The sequence below is a fragment of the Bubalus bubalis genome, chromosome 4, assembly GCF_019923935.1.
Source record: "Bubalus bubalis isolate 160015118507 breed Murrah chromosome 4, NDDB_SH_1, whole genome shotgun sequence".
NCBI lineage: Eukaryota > Metazoa > Chordata > Mammalia > Artiodactyla > Bovidae > Bubalus > Bubalus bubalis.
The window spans coordinates 96,354,309-96,362,634 of record NC_059160.1 but is presented as its reverse complement, the minus strand read 5'-3'; the positions used below and the strand labels follow the sequence as shown (position 1 = coordinate 96,362,634).

Sequence of the window (8,326 nt, the reverse complement as noted above, 5' to 3'; positions counted from 1 at the left end):
AAGTGCAGGTTCCCCAGCATTTCATTCACAGTCCAAAAACAGCCAGAAGGTCATTATAGGCAGTTCAGGGTTCTTAAACCCTCTCAAAAATAAGGTATGTTTTCTACCTACTTAGTTTCATTGGGATTATGACTAGTTATCTGTTTTCTACCAATCACTGGATTGGTGATCTTGAACAAGTGACTCTGTTCTTCAGCTTTGTCGTCTATAAAATGAGGTCAGGGATAATGCCCGCCTGTAGAGTTGTTATAAGCATTAAATGCTTTCTACATGTAGAGGGTATCGTGAAGTGCCTGGCACACCTTCAAGTGCTCAGCAAGTTAGCTATTAACATTTTGATCAGGGTTATTTTTATTTGGGGCAAAGAAGTGAGGATAGGTGAAGGGAACCACCCGCTAAGAAGACTTGATGTAAAAGACAGTTATTTTCAATATTCTTTGATTATTTTACTCAGTTTCTTTTAAGAAGCCATAAGAGAAAGAAGTCCAAAGTCAGACCCATATACAGTTACTTACTGAGTACCTATTATGTGCCAGGAAATCTTCTAGGACCTGAGAACCTAAAGATAAACAAGATCCATTTCCTATCCTCAGGGAGTGTGGAAATAGGCACAGTGAATTTCCATCACCAGACAGCAAGACACATGCTAGAACTGGGGTAGGTAGGCTGTGATAAGATGTTCTTCAGTGCAGTTCAGTTGTGTCCGACTCTTTGCGACCCCATGAATCGCAGCACGCCAGGCCTCCCTGTCCATCACCAACTCCTGGAGTTCACCTTAATTCATGTGCATCGAGTCAGTGATGCCATCCAGCCATCTCATCCTCTGTCGTCCCCTTCTCCTCCTGCCCCCAATCCCTCCCAGCATCACAGTCTTTTCCAATGAGTCAACTGTTGGCATGAGGTGGCCAAAGTACTGGAGTTTCAGCTTTAGCATCATTCCTTCCAAAGAAATCCCAGGGCTGATCTCCTTCAGAATGGACTGGTTGGATCTCCTTGAAGCCCAAGGGATTCCCAAGAGTCTTCTCCAACACCACATCAAAAGCATCTTAGAAGAAACCTAAACATTGATCTAGGGGAGGGGACATCAGGGAAAGCTTCCTGGAGAAAGGCCATCTAGGCTGGCTGTGTGAGGTACTCCACAAAGAGTTTTAAGAGAAACCAGCTCTTCTGAAAGCTTGAGATCAAGAGCAAGCAGTGTTTTCAGGAAACAGCAAAGAGTCAATATGAGCATGGTGTGAGGGGCCATTGCCAGAAAAGTTGAGGTGAAGGTATGGGAATTGAGAGATTCAGCTGGAAATCTAAGTGCCATTCAGAGTGCAGAGTGACTTAAGAACCTTGATAATAAGTTTGGATGTTAGCTTGAGGGTAATGAGGTGCTGTTGAGAAACTTTAAGCAGGGCAATTATGTAATAAGACTTGAACTTTAGAAAGATCACTCTCAGAGGAACAATTGAAGAGGGACAAGATGAAAGTCAAAAGATTGTGGGAGGTGACCGCAATAATTCTCGTAAAAGAGAATGGATGATGGAGCCAAAGTACTGGCAGTGGTGGATAAATTTAGAGATATTAAGGGAGTGTGAGTGTTAGTCACTCAGTTAAGTCCAACTCTTTGCAACCCCATGGACTATAGCCTGCCAGGCTCCTCTGTCCATGGAATTTTCCAGGCTAGAATACTGGAGTGGGTTGTCATGCCCTCCTCTAGGGGATCTTCACAACCCAGGGATCACCTATGTCTCTTAAGTCTTCTGCATTAGCAGGCGGATTCTTTACCACTAGCACCACACCTATACATATAATATAATACTGTGCAAACAGCAGTTATTTAGTAAATGAAAGGATATATATTGGTTCCCTGAAGTGGAACCAATAGTGTGTGTGTGTGTGTGTGTGTGTGTGTGTGTGTGTGTAGAGACAGGCAGGGAGGTGGATTGATTGATTATAAAAGAATGGCTCATGTGACTATGGAGGCTGAGAAGTCCCATGATCTGCCTTCTGTAAGGTTTGAGGCTCAGGAAAGCTGATGGTGTAGCTTGTGCTCAAAGCTGAAGACCAGAGAACCAGGGGAACCAATGGTGTGAGTCCCGGTCTGAGTTCAAGGGCTCAAGTACCAGGAGCTCCGCTATGTGAGGACAGGAGAAGGCAGACATCCTAGCTCAGGAGAGAGCAGAGTCACCCTTCCTCTGTCTATTTTGACTCTCTATGTTTTGAAAAATGCCCACTTGGATTGGCAAGGGCCATCTTCTTCACTTAGTCTCTGGATTCAAATGCTAACCTCTTCCAGAAACAGCCTCACAGACACACCCAGCAGTAACGTTTTACTAGCTCTCTGGGCATCCCTTAGTCCTATCAATATGACACATCAGATTAACCATCGCAGATGGGTACTGTCATCTGTAAGCAATAATAGCCGTACATAAGTGCCGCTGGAATCCCTTTCTGGTATTTTCCCTTTTGCTTTTCTGGTTGTTTTCCAATTACTATATCATATGAACTTTTCTATTTCATACGGTATTTTGGTCCTTACTATTTCAACCACATCCTATAATTACAAGATAACTCGAACCAACACCAAACTTTCCAATCATTTTCTTTTCCTGCTATATAACAAGGCTCAGACACAACCTACCATTTCTCTTAAGATAATATTTACACCTCTGAGCTGCTTCCAGTACCAAAATCCATGTGCACGTGGCATGTCAATGCAAATAACTTTTGCCTGGTACCCTTTCACCGCTACACATGGCAGCAGGAGCGGATGGAAGGAATACTGAGTAGAGAGTCAGCAAATCTAAGTTCTAAATCCCTGTTGTACTTACAGCTGTCTGAAGTAATGGAAATTGTTTCCCTTTGGTTTCCTTAACCACAAGATACTATTGTATATTTGAAGGACGCCCCATAAAACTATTTTTTCCCATATAAATCTTCAAACAAGGGATGTTAAAATGCTTGGGCATTTCATTAAGCTGTGTATTACTTTTAGTAAAACTGACTCCAAGGCCTTAAAGTGATGGTTACAAACTGATAAATTGAGGGACCACATTGAGTCGCTAGAAGTGATTTGTTTGTCCAGCAGTGTTGTTTTTTAAATTTAAGTCAATTACTAAAAGTGTTTAAGATTTGAGAGATTTCGCAATTTCATTCTGACTTCCTTTGAAAAATCTGAAGATTTGGCATCCTCAGTCCACACTTCTGCTTGGGAACTACTTTCTGGAATTAAGCAGTGATTGCCTCCTTGTAAGGAAAAGGAGCCTTCCAGTTTGCCACAGACTCCAGCACTCCCCACTCTACAGCACCTAGTCTTCCCCACAGTTGCCACCTCTCCCTACATTACCTAGTCTTTGTCACAGTCCTCACCAGTCACTATTTTATTACCACCAATCGGCTTAACTCAATTCTGTTACTGTCTGTTTTACTGAAGGCATTTGAATTTGGCAATTCCTATTTTAAAGGAATATCACACAGTACATTGTTGACTCCCCAAACTGCAGCTATTAGATTGGCTCTATTCCCAAATAGCTCTAAAGAAGAAAATCCATAACAGCATTTGGTAATCCACAGGAACATTGGAACATCTCTCTTCTATCCAGAAAACTTTGCTTGCCATAAATAAACCAGCGAGAATAATACAAGTTTAGAGAGATGACATCTTCTAGCTCATCTGGTCCAATCCCTTTATATAACAGATGAGAAAACAAAAGTACTAGATGGTGAAGATGCTTGTTTAAAGCCCAACAGAACTAGAACCAAAAGGCAGAACTAAAACTACTAAACTCCCAGTGGAAAGCTTTCCAGGCAGCCCCTTCTCATTCTTTCCAGGGTAGGCACAGAAAGTAGCGGCTTGAGAATCCGGTAGGAACCTGAAACGTCTTGAAGTCTGAAGATTCTTCAATCACTATGTCAAGCGACACAGATATTTCTCTTTCTTCATATGATGAAGATCAGGGATCTAAACTTATCTGAAAAGCTAGAGAGGCACCATTTGTCCCCATTGGAATGGCAGGTTTTGCAGCAATTGTTGCATATGGATTATATAGATTGAAGAGCAGGGGACATACTAAAATGTCTGTTCACCTGATCCACATGCGTGTGGCAGCCCAAGGCTTTGTTGTGGGAGCAATGACTCTTGGTATGGGCTATTCCCTGTATCAAGAATTCTGGGGGAAACCTAAACCTTAGAAGAGGAGATGCTGTCTTGGTCGTCTTGGTGGTGCTTGCTTTAGTTAGACATCTCATATTGAGGTTATATGTTTATGCTGAAAATAAATTGTTTGGGTCAGACAAGAACATGGTCATTTGAAAATTGGCTTCCTTTCTTGCAGGCTTGATTTGCCTGGTGACCAAGTTACTGGTGACTAGTTCACTAGCTAGGTCATTCAGGGGAGTCAGACCAGCACAAAAGAAACATGTCACTTTTAAATACACTTGATAGTGGTACCTGTCCACCTTAAACTCTTCTGTTGAAATTAGTTCTAAAGAAGACAACATGCCAATCCTGAAAATGCTCCCAGTTGCTGCAGAATATCATATGCTTTTGGTGTAATGTAGGAATCCTATTTACCCCAATTAATTTAACTTTCTGACGGCCTTGTGGACTGACTACTGTTTTAAGGGCTGGTTGGCTCTTGAGGAACCGTTTCAGAACAGTCCATGGAATACAACATTACAAACCTCCCTGGAAGTCTGTGTGTGTTTTTAAACCAAAACTAAAAAGCTGGTAACAGAGCCACTTTGAAGTAGTATTTATTTTAGAATCATAGTTATAAACATGAGAGTAACTTAACTTGTGGATCCCTTTTAGCTCTTTTGTAATTGCAGAATTGTATTTTGCTGCTGTTATATTAGAATAATTTTAAATTATTTTGAAACATGTATTTAAGTGCTAATGCAAAGGTAAATGAAAAACACTTTTTAAATGTGTGCAGTATGTTTATTTTCTCCAAAAGTATCATCAACTAAATAAAATCCCTATAATGGAAGTCATTGATGAGCAAGCTGGTTTGGTCAGACATTATACAAACTTTGGTATATCACAGAATGCTTTGTTGTACTTGTGAAATTCTCGTCTAACCTGAATTTACATTCCATGGTGATAACATGGTAAATGTAGTGTTATTAAAGTACATGAACACAAAAAAAAAAAAAAAAAAGAAAGTAGCGGCTTGCTTTCCTGTATGAAAAACACATTCAACTTGGACTCGAGAATAAGAAGTGGTTTGTCTCTTGTTCTAGGCTTTAGATTCTCAGACAGCTGAGTTTTCTGACCTTAAATACTGCCAAGACCCTATTTTGAAGCCTATATTCATTTCCTAGGGCTACCATAATCCAGGGCCACAAACCAGGTAGCTCAACAGCGGAAGCCTCTTCTCCCACAGTTCTAGGGGCTGGAATTATGAAATGATGATGTCAGCGGGGCTGTGGTCCCCTTGAAGTCTCTCAGGGGGATGCTCTTTCCTTGCCTCTTCCTAGCTTCTGGTGGATCCCAGAAACCTTTGCCTTTCTGGGATCATACCCGCATCCCTCCAGTCCCTGCCTCAGTTGCCATGGCCTTCTTCCCCGTCTCTGTCTCCTCTCTTTCATGAAAACTTCAGTCATTGGATTTAGGGCTCATCTCAACTCAGTGTGATCTCATTTTAAATTAATTAATCACATCGGCAAAGACCTTATTTCCAAATAAGGTCACATGCTGAGGTTCCAGATGGACATGGGCTGATTGGGGAACAGGGCAACACCATTCAAGCTACCACAAACCCTCACCAAATTTTCCTAAATTGTAACCCAAGCCACTGGGGCTGATTATCTCACGGCTCCTTTGTGCTCTGTATGTGCTAAGTTGCATCAGCCGTGTCTGACTCTTTGCTACGCTATGGACTGTAGCCCACCAGGCTCCTCTGATTATGGGATTCTCAGGCAAGAATACTAGAGTAGGTTGTCATGCCCTCCTCCAGGGGATCTTCCCAACCCAGGGGTCAAACCCACATCTCCTGCATTGGCAAACAGGTTCTTTACCACTAGCACCACCTGGGAAGCCCTATAGGCTTTCTGTGCTCTGTAGGCCATTTCTATAAGCCATCACCATGCTGGCCTTAAAGAGACAATACATGTATTCCCTACTTTTACCTACATTAGTACAGGTAATGACCTTTTTCATAAAAGCAAAAATCCTCTTGAGATTTCTTTCAGTCGGCCAAAATAGATACTAATATAGGATACTGTACACCACTTTGCCTTAGAAAAGGTCACCTAAGTGCTCTGCTCTCAGGCGGGGGTGGGACTGTATATACAAGCCCTCGTTACTTTGAGACTCTTTAGGCCTCTCCCTGCCACTTACTGTGAGCAACAGTGGGAAGAAGCGGTCGAGTGGCTTTTGTGTTAGGTGGGACTGAGTTCCAGCTCTTTGGCTTTAATGCTGCAGCTTCTGTCCATGTGACTGCAAGACACTGGCCCAGCTATGAGAATCGTATTTTTGTACAGTCACTTCCATGCATGGGTTATTTTTTTCTGAAGAAGAAAAACCTTTCTTAGAAGACTGTTCCCACCCCACCCCCTTTCAGACTTTCCTCAGGACTTATTGCTCAAGACTGGGTCATTTAACAATATCCTAGCTCAAGGTCCTCAAGTGTTTTTGGCCTCAGGACTCCTTTGTACTATTAAAAATTATTAAAGACCCTAGAGAGCTTTTGTTTTATATCTTTCAATATTTATCATATGAGAAATTAAAACAGAGAAAGAAAGAAGTATATTAACATCTTTTTCAGATAATTATATATATTCTTGATATTACACCACAGCTTGACAAGTAGTAGTTTCTGAATGGTTAGCTGCAATGTGAAATCTGAAAACATACCATGGAATTTTCCATTCTTGATTACATTAAAACCCTGTACTTTGAATTTTGTAATATGTGGATTGGTCATTTGGAAAATATTAGTCACTGAGTTACGCAGATCTTCCAAATGTTGACACATTTCATTGTATAATATAAAAATATCACATTCATTAATATCACCACCAATCTAATTTCTTTGGAAAGTTTGAATTTTACCTTTGGCAGCAAATGTTATTTGTTTTTTCCCCTGATATGCCTAACTCACTACATTTTAAAAAAATATTTCTAACAAACTCCCAAGCCTGAATTATCATAGTTTGTCCATCCGTTGATGGTTTAAGTGGTTCCATGAAAGACAAGCAAAGAGCTATTTCAGTTTTCAGCCTAGTCACACAGATTTCTCAGGACAACCATTATTTGCTCTGCAGTAGAAATGCTTCCAGAGAAAGCAATGGCACCCCACTCCAGTACTCTTGCCTGGAAAATCCGATGGATGGAGGAGCCTGGTAGGCTGCAGTCCATGGGTTCGTGAAGAGTCAGACATGACTGAGAGACTTCACTTTGACTTTTCACTTTCCTGCATTGGAGAAGGAAATGGCAACCCGCTCCAGTGTTCTTGCCTGGAGAATCCCAGGGATGGGGGAGCCTGGTGGGCTGCCGTCTATGGGGTCACACAGAGTTGGACACGACTGAAGCAACTTAGCACCAGCAGCAGAAATGCTTCATGTGGACTTCTCAAGTCAAAGGAGATGATGTAGTAAAATGAATAACTTTGACCGCTTCAAGGGCATTCTTAAGTAAAATCCTTTTTTTTTAACTCTGTGGTGGTGCAGAATACCGTGACTACATCTTGGTGCCATGATTCATGCTAAGCCACCAGCAATTTCCCCCACCATTACTATTACAACATGAGTGCAAAAAAACAACATGGAGAGAAGGGCAGATAACATTTTGAAATAAATATATAATATTTTGTTGGACTTGTATAGACACACATCTATCATTGGAGATAAATGATAGATATGCTGCTAAGTCGCTTCAGTCGTGTCCGACTCTGTGCGACCCCATAGACGGCAGCCCACCAGGCTCCCCCGTCCCTGGGATTCTCCAGGCAAGAACACTGGAGTGGGTTGCCATTTCCTTCTCCAACGCATGAAAGTGAAAAGTCAAAGTGAAGTCGCTCAGTCGTGTCCGACTCTTAGTGACCCCATGGACTGCAGCCTACTAGGCTCCCCTGCCCATGGGATTTTCCAGGCAAGAGTACTGGAGTGGGGTGCCATTGCCTTCTCCAATGATAGATATAATTGCATATATAATTTTATTTTTTAACTTACTTTTAATGAAGGACAATTGCTTTAAATATTGGTTTGATTTCCACCATACATCAACATGAATTGCCCATCTATGTCCTCTCCCTCTTGAAATTCCCTCCCACCTCCCACCCTTTCCCCACCCCTCTGGGTTGTTACAGAGCCCCATCTTGACTTCCCTGAGTCATAC

General features: G+C 41.8%; 1 pseudogene; it reads left to right on the top strand.

Moving 5' to 3' along the window:
• Window positions 1–3,879: 3,879 nt before the first annotated feature.
• Window positions 3,880–4,284, top strand: LOC102404136 (annotated as a pseudogene).
• The last annotated feature ends 4,042 nt before the right edge of the window (window positions 4,285–8,326 follow it).